Genomic DNA, 13719 nt, shown 5'->3' with positions numbered 1-13719 from the left:
TGTGTTTTGTTTTCTTTTGCTTTATATTGTTTTGTGGTTTGTTTTCTGGTTTTGGTTTGTATTTTCTTTTGTGTGTTATTTCTCTTTTGTGTTTTGAACATCATCCCTGTGCCTGATTCTCAATTTTTACCCCAGCCACTCAAAGTGCCAAAAACTGCAAGGTTAACGAATTTTACTGCCTTCTTATTATAAGTTTATCCATTTTATAAATTAAAAAAATACACTGCCAAATATATAAGAGACTATGTCATTCAACTATTCATCTGCACCAGTTGCACTCCAGCTGCTGTAATCATCCTGCTGTTCATGAAGACTATCATTTATTCTCCAACTTTAAGGTGTTTCAGTGGGGTTGTCATGTTCATTTGGGGAAGAAAGGAAAAAAAAAAAAAAAGATGTCTATACAGAATAGTTGATACAACTTGCAACTTGGGAGTCAATCATATTATTTTAATACCACTTTAATGTGAAAACTCAGAGCTGCATTGTACTATTCAATCTTGTAGCAACTATATTCAACAACTGACTCATGATAGTAACAGCTGTGATGTAGAAGAACTGGTCTTGAACTAATTGTTCTTTCTGTTAGTAGGGATGTGACTCATAGCAAGGCCTGTGTCATACCATATGTTACAGTAAAGTCTACCGAGAAAAACACAGAAGCCCAAACTGTCCAGACTGTGAAACTGTCTAATGGAGTTACCATTATCAGAGTTTTTATTCATTAATTATATGTTTATGATAAAAAAATCCTCAGCAAAATGCTGTTCAGTTCCATCAAACACACATCCAATACTCCAAACAGCCTCATCATGTCAATCCCACAGGACTGGCGTGATAACGAGATCTCCTAAATGAACATTTCAAACAGGGATTTAGTTATATGTTGTTTTTTCTTTTGTTTTCTGTTTTGTTTTGAGTTTTGGTTTCTGTTGTTTGATTTTCTCTTGTTTTGTGTTTTCATTTGGTTTGTTTTGTATTTGTTTGGTTTTTTTTTTGTGTTTTGTTTGGTTTTCTTTTCCTTAGTTTTGTATTGTTTTATTTTGCTTTGTGCACAGGGCATAGGAAAGTGCTATCCGCCCTCTTCCTCATACATAAGCTTGCAGATGTCCACGACTGGCTAGTGTCGCTATGATTGACAGGAGAGGGAGAGTACGTCATCCCTCCCACCAGGAGAGAGCGAGCTCCCTCTTGGCTCCCGGCCACTGACTCGATATCTCCCGATGAAATGGCACTCTCTAATAAAGATACTATTTAAAAGTTGTATTAGCTGTGTTTTATCAGGTCACTTGTATTGTAGAACCTGCGGTCACTCTTATTGTCATTTTCGCAGTCTCTCTGCAGTCTGCATCGCTTTAATTGCAATCAATAATCGAGAAACACATCAAGATAGCTGCTGTTTCGTGTCATCTGTTCATTAGTGCTGCAGCATACCTAGTATATGGTATCAGAGCATTTTTTTTTTTTTAGTATTAAATGAGCACAATATCAGACTGATTCCTGACACCAGCATCTGTATCAATGCAGCCCAAATTTCTAATAATCACAGTCAGTGATAAATCCTGACCTAGTAATTATCATAAACTATACGTCAATTGATCACATTGTCATATAGTGACAAAACAGTATAATAAATGTATGATCAAATAACATCGGAATGTTTACAATCATTAAAAGTACTATATAAGCTACAAAAGATGCTGGGTTTTGTCGAGGGTGCAAACACAGTATGCAGAAACTTTTAGAACAGGACACAGACTTAAGCTACTTTGTCATATGTTATTACATCATGTTCGCTACCATTTTAGCCTAGTTATTTACACTATATGGCCAAAAGGACGTGGACACCTGACCATCACACCCATATATGGTTCTTCCCCAAACTGTTGCCTCAAAGTTTGAAGCACACAATTGTATAGAATGTCTCTGTGTGCTGTAGCATTACAATTTCTCTTCACTGGAACTAAGAGGCTGAAACCTGTTCCAGCATGACGATGCCCCTGTGCACAAAGCGAGCTCCATGAAGACATGGTGTGTGAAGGCTGGAGTGGAAGAACTCGAGTGTCCTGCACAGAGCCCTGACCTCAACCCCACTGAACACCTTTGGGATGAACTGGAACACCGACTGCACCCCAGACCTCCTCACCAACATCAGCGCCTGACCTCACTAATGCTCTTGTAGCTGAATGATCACAAATCCCCACAGCCACGCTCCAACATCTAGTAGAAAGCTTCCCAGAAGAGTGGAGCTTATTATAACAGCAAAGGGGGAATAAATCTGGAATGGGATGTTCAACAAGGACATATGGGTGTTATGGTCAGGTGTCCACAAACTTTTGGCCATATAGTGTAGGTTTCCACAACATAGGCCTGGGCCACTGGAGCTTTCACTTCAAGGTGTGCAAACCTTTGAATTTATGATTTCTCCAGCCCTGCGTTATTTTATTTATTTATTTATTTTTGGTCTGAAAGGGTTTATTTGAATAGAAAAAACTGTTGTTTTGTCTAAGTCATGTTGTGGTCTGGGAGTTTTATTTTCCCTGTAGGGTAGTACTGTGTATATTGTGCAAGCATGAAAATTTTAAATGCAATACATAGATGGTATTGCTTTTCATCTGTGACATGACTACAAAGCAACACAACGCTCCACTGCATTGCACTCATGTCCCTTTATCTCTTCAGCTTAAATCAAACAGTCTAGGAATGAAGAAGCAATAGTACAGCTTAGGGTTGTGATCGGACAGTGATTGCATTTCATTGTGGCACGAGTGCAATGCACTAGTGGAAGTGACATGCAATGCAACAGAGATGTACATTTACTTCTGACTAAAGTCAGCACTGGAAAAAAAAAAGGAACACTGCTGTTTTTCCACTGAAGAAATCACACTACATTAAGAGTAATGCAATGAAGGTTTTGCTTTTCAGTATAAAATGTTTTCTGAATATCATTAATGAAAAGCAATGCAGTTTGTGTATTTGCGTGATTGGTTTTCTATCTGGCATCGTGCATCTCCATCACCAGCAAAACCGATTTGACTCTTTAAAACAAATCGTCACCAAATATAGGCCTAATATTTTCAAACTGACAAACTTTCCCCGTCCCCTACACCATTCTGTGCTACACACCTCAAGAGTTGCCTTTTAGCAATAAGCAGCTCTACTTTAGCCTATTTCTGAGCCAGGAAAACCGTAAACAGAGCTATACATCTAAAAACACTTTCAAAATTGTACAATATGCACCTTTAATAATTGAAAGATGTTCTGTAGGACAATGCTAGGCCATCATTTTGTTACTCCTGAAGCTGTGGTGTCTCTGTCAAACCTGTTTAACTGCTGTGTACTATTTATAATGTGAACCTCGCGAGCAGATGAGCCATTAGCGGTGTTCTGAACACAACCTACCTACATATCACGCAAGTTTAAACACATCATAACGCCCCAGCGAGCAGAGCAAGCTTACTTCATCAAATGTAGAGTCGCTCTGTACCTGATACACAAGTTTACAAATGTATTACACCCCAACTGAATTTATCAAATTTGTCTGAATAATATACATTATTCCTGTCCGGATTTTTATTACAAACTCCTGTTCTCTTACAGTGAATTTCCAAAGTCAAAATTAATAATTGATCGGCAAATTTCAAAGAAAATCAAAAACTGAAAAATGGTGCTTGCATAAGTATTCAATCCCACAGGGTCCAGAAGCTGTGTTGAATTATAGCTTCCATTTTCTGAACAGAAACCACTTCAGCTGAACTGGCACTGAAGACAGTCAGTCTGAAGGAAAGGAGTGAAAATGAAGGCTACAGAGCATTTTAAAGAAGTTAATGATATGGTAATAGAATTTCGTAACATAGAAACAGGGTGTAAAATTATATCTAAGAGTTTGGACATCCCAATAAGCACTGTTGGATCAGTAGTGAGGAAGCGGAAGCTGCATCACACCACCCAAGCACTACCTAGACAAAGCCGATCCTCAAAACTCAGCACAAAATCAGGACAGAGACTGGAGAGGGAAGCTGCAGTGAGGCCAACAGTCACTCTGAAGGAGTTACAGAGCGCAGTGGCTGAGAGCGGAGTGAAGGTGCACTTAACAACCCTTTCAAGAGCTCTGCATAATTAAGTACTATAATGGAGAGTGGACAGAAAGCACGAAAGTGACCTAGTAAAGATGTTTTTATTTTTTTTTATTTTTTTGGTTTTTGACGAGACCAAGATCGAGATTCTGTATTTGGGTAAATCATTATAATAATACAAATATTTGCACTTTACATTTACTAGGAGTGTATTCAGTTTTTTCGATACAGGAGTTGTGGGATGAAATGCTCTGTGAATCTAATACAGTTTGATTTTTATGGTTATAGTAAAGTGTGAAATCGGAAATTGAAATTGTTTGTACGGTTCTATTTGAAAGAATACATGATATCCTAAAAGAGAGCTGCACTGCTTTCGAATGGCTATGGGAAAAAATCTACACTTTTTTTTAGCCTACCTCAGACGGTTGATTAGCCAAACTGCAACGGCAAGCCTGAGCTTGAATAACCGAACACATTCTGGCATTCATCCTGTTTGGGAACACTTTGGTTTGCCAGTCGAGTACAACAGTGATTTGATGTATCAAATACAGGTGCACAAACATGCTAAATCATTTGCAGAGACACCAACCAAAATGTGTCAGTTACTGGAGCGAGGAGAAAACACGAGTCGCAGCAAGTGTTTCTCCACACAGCACTTGAACAGCCGCTAAGAGCCGATTCGGGGGGAGAAAAACAAATTACTCGCTCCATTAGGGATGTTTTTAGCTCCTGATTTCCAGTCCTACTCAGATGCTGAGAATCCTGAGCCGAGCACGTTATAAAATCCCCTCACACACATTTCAGCTTAAAGGTAACAGCAAAATGAAAGATAAGATCAGACTGTAAATGAACTAGCTGACCCAAGTGTGTCATTATCATTATTATTATTATTATCATTATTATTATTATTATTATTAGTCTTCTAAGAAAATTACTTGGGCGAGTTTTGCCTTCAATAAGCGTTGTTGCTTTTTTGTTGGAATTAGAAAAAAACAAAGAATAACAATAAAAAGCAAAAATTATGTTGGTATTTCTTTTCTAATTCTGTATTGAAAATGTATCGTAATGTGGTGCAGAAACGACAATACGTATCGTATCGTGAAATCTGTGTTTTGTTACACCGGTAATTTTTACTCAACCTACGAATGATTAAAACTATATACCAAATATAAAATATATCCCTTATGGCATCAAATAATTTGCGGTTAAATGCGCTAAGCAACTAAATACTGTGAGTAGCAGAGGACAGAAAACTTTTTCCCCCAGATCATTATACAACACGATCGAGAGACAGGCTACGTCCCAAAAAGTTCTAAATAGCACCTCACTCCATTAAATTAACTAACTACTCATGGTGTACTATTTTGGCCCACTATTTAGCACAATAGTCTGTGGTTTGGGATTTACTTAAAGCTTTCTCAACAACTACTTCACATGATAAGTGAAAAGAAATGGAGAAATGCACCAAGTTAAAAATTAAAACGGATCTTTTCATAACTAGTGGGTAAACTTTGCTGCCAAGGGGGCAGCCATTTTCTTGCTCTAACAAAGACTTAGCCTGAGAGATGTATTTATAAATAAAATAAATTTCAAATAAAATTCAGTCGTCGCAGATAAACACACCTGGATTTGAGACAGAAGGCACACTCCTTTATAAGCTTGTGTAACGAGTGGAGCTCCCATAATGCACTAGTGTTCGTTCCACCCTGCAGGCAAAGCGAGTGAACACAAGCACCAGAAACACTTTGGGCTGAAAGGTTACTGTTTAAACGATGCACCAGACCTTCACCTTGTGCTACAGCATGAATCGAGATCAATGCACGTGAATACGTGTTTTTCTAGCTCTGTAGCGCCCCGTGCTGATTTAAACAACCAAAAAAACAAAAAAAAAACAAAAAAAAAAAACAAGGAAATGGAAAGATGGAGCTGGACTGACAGGTTTGGTAGTGTGACCTGATCCTGCTGTGGTGTATTTACATAGCTCAGAGAGGTGAAAGTACACTAGAGACAAAAGAATATATGCGCTAGTAACCTCAGAGAAGCGTTAGCATTAGCATTACACTAGCAAAAAGCAAGACTACTTCATGTTCTTTTCTTCCACAAGCATCTTCCTACTGAAGTTTACATTAATAAAATCTCATTTTTGCAGATTAGTCTAAAGTGAATACAAACTTCCATATGACCAAAGTTAAAAACTTGGAAAAGCCATAAATATTGATTGAATGTACATGACTGCCCAAAAGAGGCATGAATTAAGGAATTATAATTACCTTTTCACTGTGTTTAAAGTGCTTCTGAAATCAAAACTAGTGTTCATATATATACATATACATATATATACACACAAACACACACACACTTGTTAAATAATGGGATCTGCGGTACGATAATGCTTTAAATGTGTAAAATCAACTTAAATTATACATATTTAAAAACTGAAAATGACATAACCAACATACATTTCATGTTCTTTTGAGGAAAAGAAACATTGCTGGTGATGCTCTGCTATCTGCGTCGCCCTAAAACTTTGACTTTCGATGCCCTTGCCCATTACTTTTGCATTACTTCAATAATTTCGATATATTATGCAGCCCTAATAAACACACACATACATATACACACATATATAAATATGGATTGCTTTTGGCTCTGCGTCTTTCCACACACTTCAATTTTCCAAAGATTGCTTGGGTGAGAGTTTGGGTGAGAGCAATAGTTAGAGTTTCTTTATTTTTGTATGAGGTTGTGATTTTCTCAGGTGTTTTTTTGGGGCTCTTCAAAACTGGAATATGTCGTGTCCTCAAACTGAACAATAACGTGATTTGGTGTTTTTACTCCATCAGGGCTTCTCCATCTCTCAGAGCAATTAAAAGTTTCTCAAATGAAATCTCTTTGCTGTTCTCCATGTTTAGCTAGCTCACCATGCTACTGTCAGGTTTGGCTAGATTTAGCTATTGTGTAATTTCGTCAAACACTTTACCACATTGTCACTCCGACTTCCTGTTTCAGAAGGAAATACGTGAACATCCGGAATCAAATCACAGCTAAGAAGCGATTTCACGTGATTTTTGAGTAGCTGTTTTTCTATCACCTAACAATACTTTTGACGTATATTTACCTTTCAAGATTACTTGCTACATTTTCAAACACTGCGTCACTATTTCTCAACAACGATATTTTTGTAGTCATTTGCTCACATTTTAAGCATCAGACAGCTTAGTTCCTACCTTATCTAAGCTTTAACTTGTGACAGCAAGATTAAGACCTAATACCCATCACTGTAATCTAGCTGTTGCTATGTATACCTTGTTCTTATTATCACACCATTTTGTATCATGACAGCTTGCTTTTAGCAAACAGCTACAACATCAGGGTTGTTACAATGCTAGCTAAAATTTAAGAGATTAGGAATAAATCTGTTGATAGCCTCAGTTAATGTTTTCCCAACTTGCTTGGTTCCTTGGTATGATCTGAGGTAGAAGTTTTTTTTTTTTTTTTTTGTCCTCGTGTACAAAACTAGATTTAAGAGTGGCGCAACAGAAAAGAGGTTCACCCAATCCTACTGAGCTTGTGAGTTCAAATCCCAACAATGCCACGAGAGCAAGAGAGCAAAGCTGGCTGTGTTCTCTGGGTGGGAGGGATGACATACTCTCTCCCCTGTCAATCACAGAGACACTAGCCAATCACGGGCCTCTGTGAGCAAAAATAAACATTTCGTCACATTGTGTCTGAAATGTCACTTTATCAATATTAATTTCTTGTTTATAGAACTGTTGGATAAAAGCAATATTGCGGTTATACTGAATATTGGCGTGGCTGCGATTACCCACGACCAAATCATAGTCGTGCCGATATCCAGTATAACCGCACTCCTGCTTGTGTGATATTGCTTAATGCGATTTTAGAATGAGCTTTGATACAGCTAATAAATCGTTAGGTTTATTTACAGTCCTGACCTTGTTAATGAGTAATTAAGCAAGTAATTAAGTAATTAATTACTTTTTTAATTTAAAAAAAAAAAAAAGACAAGACACTAACGCTACAACCGACTCGGAGCCAGGTTCCAGTATTTTTCATGCTGTCACAGCGTATTGTGTACACAAAACGTGTTACACAGACCTGGCCACGCCCCGTTCTTTTCCGCCATGGGTGATACTATCCTCAATCAGACAATGGCATATTACACACAATCTCACCAGCCTAATATGTGATCTGTTCTTCAGGTAGCTTTTCTTCGGATTATCAGCAAGAGCTGTCATTTAACAGCTACACAGTGATGGATTTTATCTTAGCGTCAGTGCTTAAACAGCTCATTCCAAAGACGATGGAGGGAAGCGACACTGCAAATCCAAAGTACAAAGTTATTCTGACTGATCACCTTAATCCTGATGATGGAACATTTCTTCCAGGATGACTCCGCCCCCAAGCCATCCACAGGACACGCGGGCTCACTGAATGGTTTGAGGAGTATAAAAATGGATGTAAATCATGTATGCGCTTCACACTTACATCACGTGACTGTGTTTTCATGACCGGCATTTGCTTCCCTCTTTGTACCCGAGACTGAAGCTGCTTAGCAAGTTCAGCTGGGGTGTTCACAGGTCTTACACAATAACTGACCAAGATTTTGAAACGATTTTTTTTTTTTTTTTTTTTGGGTTCCTGCTTGGCCCTAAACAGTTTTGTTGATGGTCTGGATGTTTTGGTTTTTGTAATGTTGACATGTCATATGTTTTGAAAACAAAACCACTTCATCTCTCTATCTTTCTATCTCTCAATCTATCGTGAAGTTGTACTACCAACAGCTAACAAATGGCTGAACGAGAAAAGAAGAGACAGAAAGAGCATCAAGACATCAAAATCAATTTTCCACTCCTGCAAAGTGACACAGAAGACATAAGCCTCTCCTTTAAGGAGTATGTCCATGAGCAATCTCAAGGGTGTGTTTGGAGGCAGGGCACAATTTGTGACAGAACTGAGCTGACAAAAAGGCTGCAATAACTCAAATAGCCACTCTTTACAACCGTGGTGAGCAGAAAAGCATCTCAGAACACACTGAAACTTAAAGAGGATGGACTACAGCAGCAGAAGACCACATCGGGTTGCACTCCTGTCAGCAAACTACAGGAATCTGAGGCTACATGTGGTGTAGGCTTTATTTCCTGTACATTTCTGAACAATTTTAACCAAGATGCTGTAGTTATGACCCAAAAACTGAAAGGTATTACAAATACACTTTGAATAGTGCTTTGAATAGAAAAAAAATTATATAGTATACATGACAGCTATATAAACGTTTCTTAAATATGGCCTTGTTCTTTATTGTGTGAGATGCTATACATTCTGAAGACCTAAAATTCCCTATGAGCAAATACGCACCCAGGGAGTGTCTCATTTTGTAAACACATTTGCTCATTCTTTGTACACGATCCGAAATGTGTTTTATGTGAACCTTTTCTAAAGTTTTAAGCATGATGTTTGAAAACATAATTGCCCAATAACAATTAGAAATACTACAATGTGACAGAAGACTCATGACATTTTATTCCTGCCTGAAATTATATGCCTATTAGGAAGGTGTGGACGCAGAAAATTTCCGTAAAAAAAAAGTAAGACGTGGTGATGAAAAGAGAAAGTGAATATTTAAAATAAAAATAAAAAAAAAACAACAACAACTGTGCATAGCAGATCATGGTTTGAGGAGACTTATTAAAGTCCCCCATTTGTTCAACTTGGAAATCAAATCAAAAGTGACCTGATTTCTCTGTTTGCTTTCTATTGCACCTGATTGTCAAACGCCTCGCTGCACTGGCAAATCACTAAATTAAACTGCTAATAACTATAAAGTATACAAATCAGAGGGCAGTAAATGTGTTCATCGATGCACTGTGAGGAAAAGCAGCCGCAGGACTCCAAGAAAATGCGAAACATTAGATTTGATAAACAGAGACGCATTGTTTAATCGCGATATATTCTCTAACTGAAAGCTGACTTCACTTGCATTTCGAATTAAGAGAGAAAATCTAAAATAAAATCTCTACAGAGCTTTGTGTGGGGAAAAAAAAAAAAAAAAAAACAGCACATGCTGCATGCGAGCTTTTCTGTAATGATTAACTTTTCGTCTGCCGAGTTTATATTTGTTGATAATTATTCCAAGGCTCTGGGAATGCACTGTGGAAATGCAACTACTTCCTGATAAACATGATAAGCAAGCCAGCACAGATACGCAGATACCGGATTCACAACAGCCATGTCCCTGAGCCTTCTCTCATACTCTCTCAAATCTCTTTCAGAACCGCAAATCACTACTTCGCTCAAAAGAAATCGCTTACCTTCAGTGCAGGTTTTCACGCCGTACCAATCTGTCCTTAACTGGGTTTAGTGAAAATGTGTTTCATTTCTCTAGCTTGTATCTAAATACAGAGCCTCAGGTACCTCATTCTCCCGCTGTTAAACCTGTGCATATCAGCACCGTCGGGCACGGCGCTTGTCCTGACTCGCTGGTGACACACATGAGGAATGTACAGGAATGCGCAGAGCGGGAGGCTGGCTTTGGTTTCAGCTCAAACCACAATCTCGAAAGTACAAATGTGTGATCTGGACTAGCCTGTAGTTTCAAACAGCACTATACTACACCATACTGAAGGTTTACGACTTGTTGGCCTTCAGAACTGTACATCCTGGGTCTGTGAAGGCCACCAAAGCAATAAAAAAACTCAATGTTATGTTCATAGATCCATTTGGTGACAGTACACACCCTGTGACATGGCACATAAGGAATAAAACGTGACAGAGAGCGCTATCATGAGAAAAAATCCACAGCGAGATCGCATGACGTGGCCTGACGTGATGCAGGGTTACTGTTACCACCCCAACGTTGATCGTTTTCCGACAGCAGCACACCTCATCGTGTTTTACTCCCTTTATGCTACACGATTACACTTTTTATTCATTATTTAATGACTCCTCATGCTTTATAGACATTTACAGACTGGAAGCTCCACATGACAGGATACAGCAGCTATAAACCGTCCTTCCCTCACCAGCCTCTCAGATTTCCTCTCACTGTAAGTTAAAGACGAATTCATGCGCTTGTCATGCTGCAGAGAAAACGCAAAGAAAAACGTCCTCGGCTCTTCAGATCACATTACAGCTGTGGTTTATACAAGCTGAGAGAGCAGGCGCCGTCAACACACACAAAAGTGTGAAACCCTGACTGAAACCAGAGTGTGAAAACCTGATTCCCATCAGCCAATCACTGATCACCACTGTTCCCATCGACCAATCAGTGAACACCACTGTTCCCATCAACCAATCACTGATCACCACTGTTCCCATCAGCCAATCAGTGATCACCACTGTTCCCATCAGCCAATCAGTGATCACCACTGTTCCCATCAACCAATCACTGATCACACCTGTTCTCAACAGCCAATCACTGATCACACCTGTTCTCATCAGCCAATCACTGATCATCACTGTTCCCTTCAGCCAATCACTGATCAGAACTGTTCCCATCAACCAATCACTGATCACCACTGTTCCCATCAGCCAATCAGTGATCACCACTGTTCCCATCAGCCAATCACTGATCACCACTGTTCCCATCAGCCAATCACTGATCACACCTGTTCCCATCAGCCAATCACTGATCACAACTGTTCCCATCGACCAATCACCACTGTTCCCATCAGCCAATCACTGATCACCACTGTTCCCATCAGCCAATCACTGATCACCACCGTTCCGATCGACCAATCACTGATCACCACCGTTCCGATCGACCAATCACTGATCACCACCGTTCCCATCGACCAATCACCACTGTTCCCTTCAGGCAATCACTGATCACACCTGTTCCCATCAGCCTGTTTTTCATACCCTCACACTTCATTTTAAACTCACTTTTTTCTGAAGTCTTGATAGAAAGTACAGCATTTTGTAAATGTGTAAAAGTTTACTTTGTGCACAGTGCCTTCACCAAAGACTTCAAACAAACTATTTAAGAAATAAACTATTAGACTATTAGTTTCCATTCTGATGAAACTCTATTCTATTATATTATGTACTAAGTGAATTTTTTTTCCTTCTTCAGTCACCATAATCTTTAATTTGATATGCCAACGATCATGATGACCAAACACAATATGTAAATCAGTCTGTGACGTCACCTGGCGACTTCTTTGTGAGCTAGCTACTTTCCCCTGAAAGACCTGCCTCTGTGTATACAGTGGTTTAATGTGTAGGGGAATAATATCCAAGCAAAGTGCATCCGGAAAGATTAAACTAAACATCACAGGAGTCTGTTTAATCTCGCAAGGTGACCTCAGTGTGCAGCTGCTTGCTGAAAAACCGTGTTGAAATCCAGTATGACAGGTGCTTCAAGTTCCAGCAGTTATACAGAGCACTTAACGCACAAAATGGGTTCATTTCTAGTAATAGCAGCTGGTACACCTAATAAAAACCTCCTTTAATAAGCTGTTTTTAAGTAAAAAAAATACGTAACAGAGTATAAACAAGCTGGCTGGCTAACTTGCTAAGCAGCTAGCAACTTACCTGTGCTATCAAACCAAACCATTTTCCATGCTAGCTACCATTATAATACAATATGCAATGCCATTATAATGACTGCTATTTCTCTTTTTTTTCTACGACAACGTCTAAGACGACCGTGAACCCGTGTTATACAGGTTTGTGCTCCAACTAACTGCCTCCTGGCTAAAGTTTAAAACTCAGTTAAAGTTCCTGTTAGCGAGTTAGCTTAGCAAACAACCTTGTATAAGCAACAGGTTGCATGCACTCCAGTCTCCTGGTTAGATTTACAACCTGTTATACTCGTTATTAGTGCATGACAAGTACATAACATGTAAAAAAAAAGTTTAAAAAAATGTTTTTTTGTAAGTTGGAGAAACTTTTCAGTGTCTTACCTGCTCACAGGATGTGTTTAGGAGGCGCTTAAACCATAAATGAAACCCAGTTTCAGTGTTGAACTGACCGCAGGTTAAACCCTGAGCTACGCAGTAAAATCTGCACTGTGGTAAAGAGGTCTGTGGAAAGATCCAGAAACTCAGAACACAACAGAGAACCTGAGAAAATTCAGGCTAGTGCTGGGAATCGAGGCAGATATTAATCACATTGATTAGAATAATCTCTCAGCCTACCTCGGCTGTCTTTTACATACAGTGCGACAAGATCACGGGTTGCCAAATTGTTCTAAACTCCCCCTGCTGCTGCTGCTGTGGAGGGTGCTGGATGGAAGTGTGCAGAGTGGATAAGAGCGAGTTTTTAGACAAACTGTTTTCTACAAATACGTTAAAGGTATAAGCTAAAATATGACTGGTTCATTCATTCATTCATTCATTCATTCTTTTATTTATTTATTTATTTATTTGTAGGCAACAGCAAACCACATTTGGTGCTTGAGTCATGTTTGCCATCTGGTGGATTGATTTTGTACTACTTTTTTTTTTTTTTTTTTTTTTTTTTAAATACACAAAATGTATACACCTTAAAAGTATTTAATGTGTAGGGGACACAGTGGCTTACTGGTTAGCACTGTTGCCTTGCACACCCGGGGGGTTGGGGATTTGATTCCCCTCTCCGCCCTGTGTGCATGAAGTTTGCGTGTTCTCTCCGTGCTTCG

The 13719-nt window shown here is 39.0% G+C and overlaps 1 protein-coding gene across 3 annotated transcripts in view; it reads right to left on the bottom strand.

Annotated features, from left to right (window-relative positions):
* phactr4a (phosphatase and actin regulator 4a) overlaps positions 1 to 13369 on the bottom strand; it is a 54012-nt gene extending 40643 nt beyond the window's left edge. The window contains exons 1-2 of one of the 3 annotated variants that reach the window (XM_053231293.1): positions 13238 to 13369; positions 13004 to 13123 (exon numbers count right to left, since the gene is read on the bottom strand). The gene's annotated coding sequence lies outside the window, so the exon portion shown is untranslated. The other 2 variants (XM_053231292.1, XM_053231294.1) reach the window with 2 other exon arrangements.
* Positions 13370 to 13719: the final 350 nt, after the last annotated feature.

Source organism: Pangasianodon hypophthalmus, chromosome 29, assembly GCF_027358585.1.
Source record: "Pangasianodon hypophthalmus isolate fPanHyp1 chromosome 29, fPanHyp1.pri, whole genome shotgun sequence".
Lineage (NCBI taxonomy): Eukaryota > Metazoa > Chordata > Actinopteri > Siluriformes > Pangasiidae > Pangasianodon > Pangasianodon hypophthalmus.
Note: the sequence above shows the minus strand (reverse complement) of the source record. Positions and strands in the feature narration are given on the sequence as shown.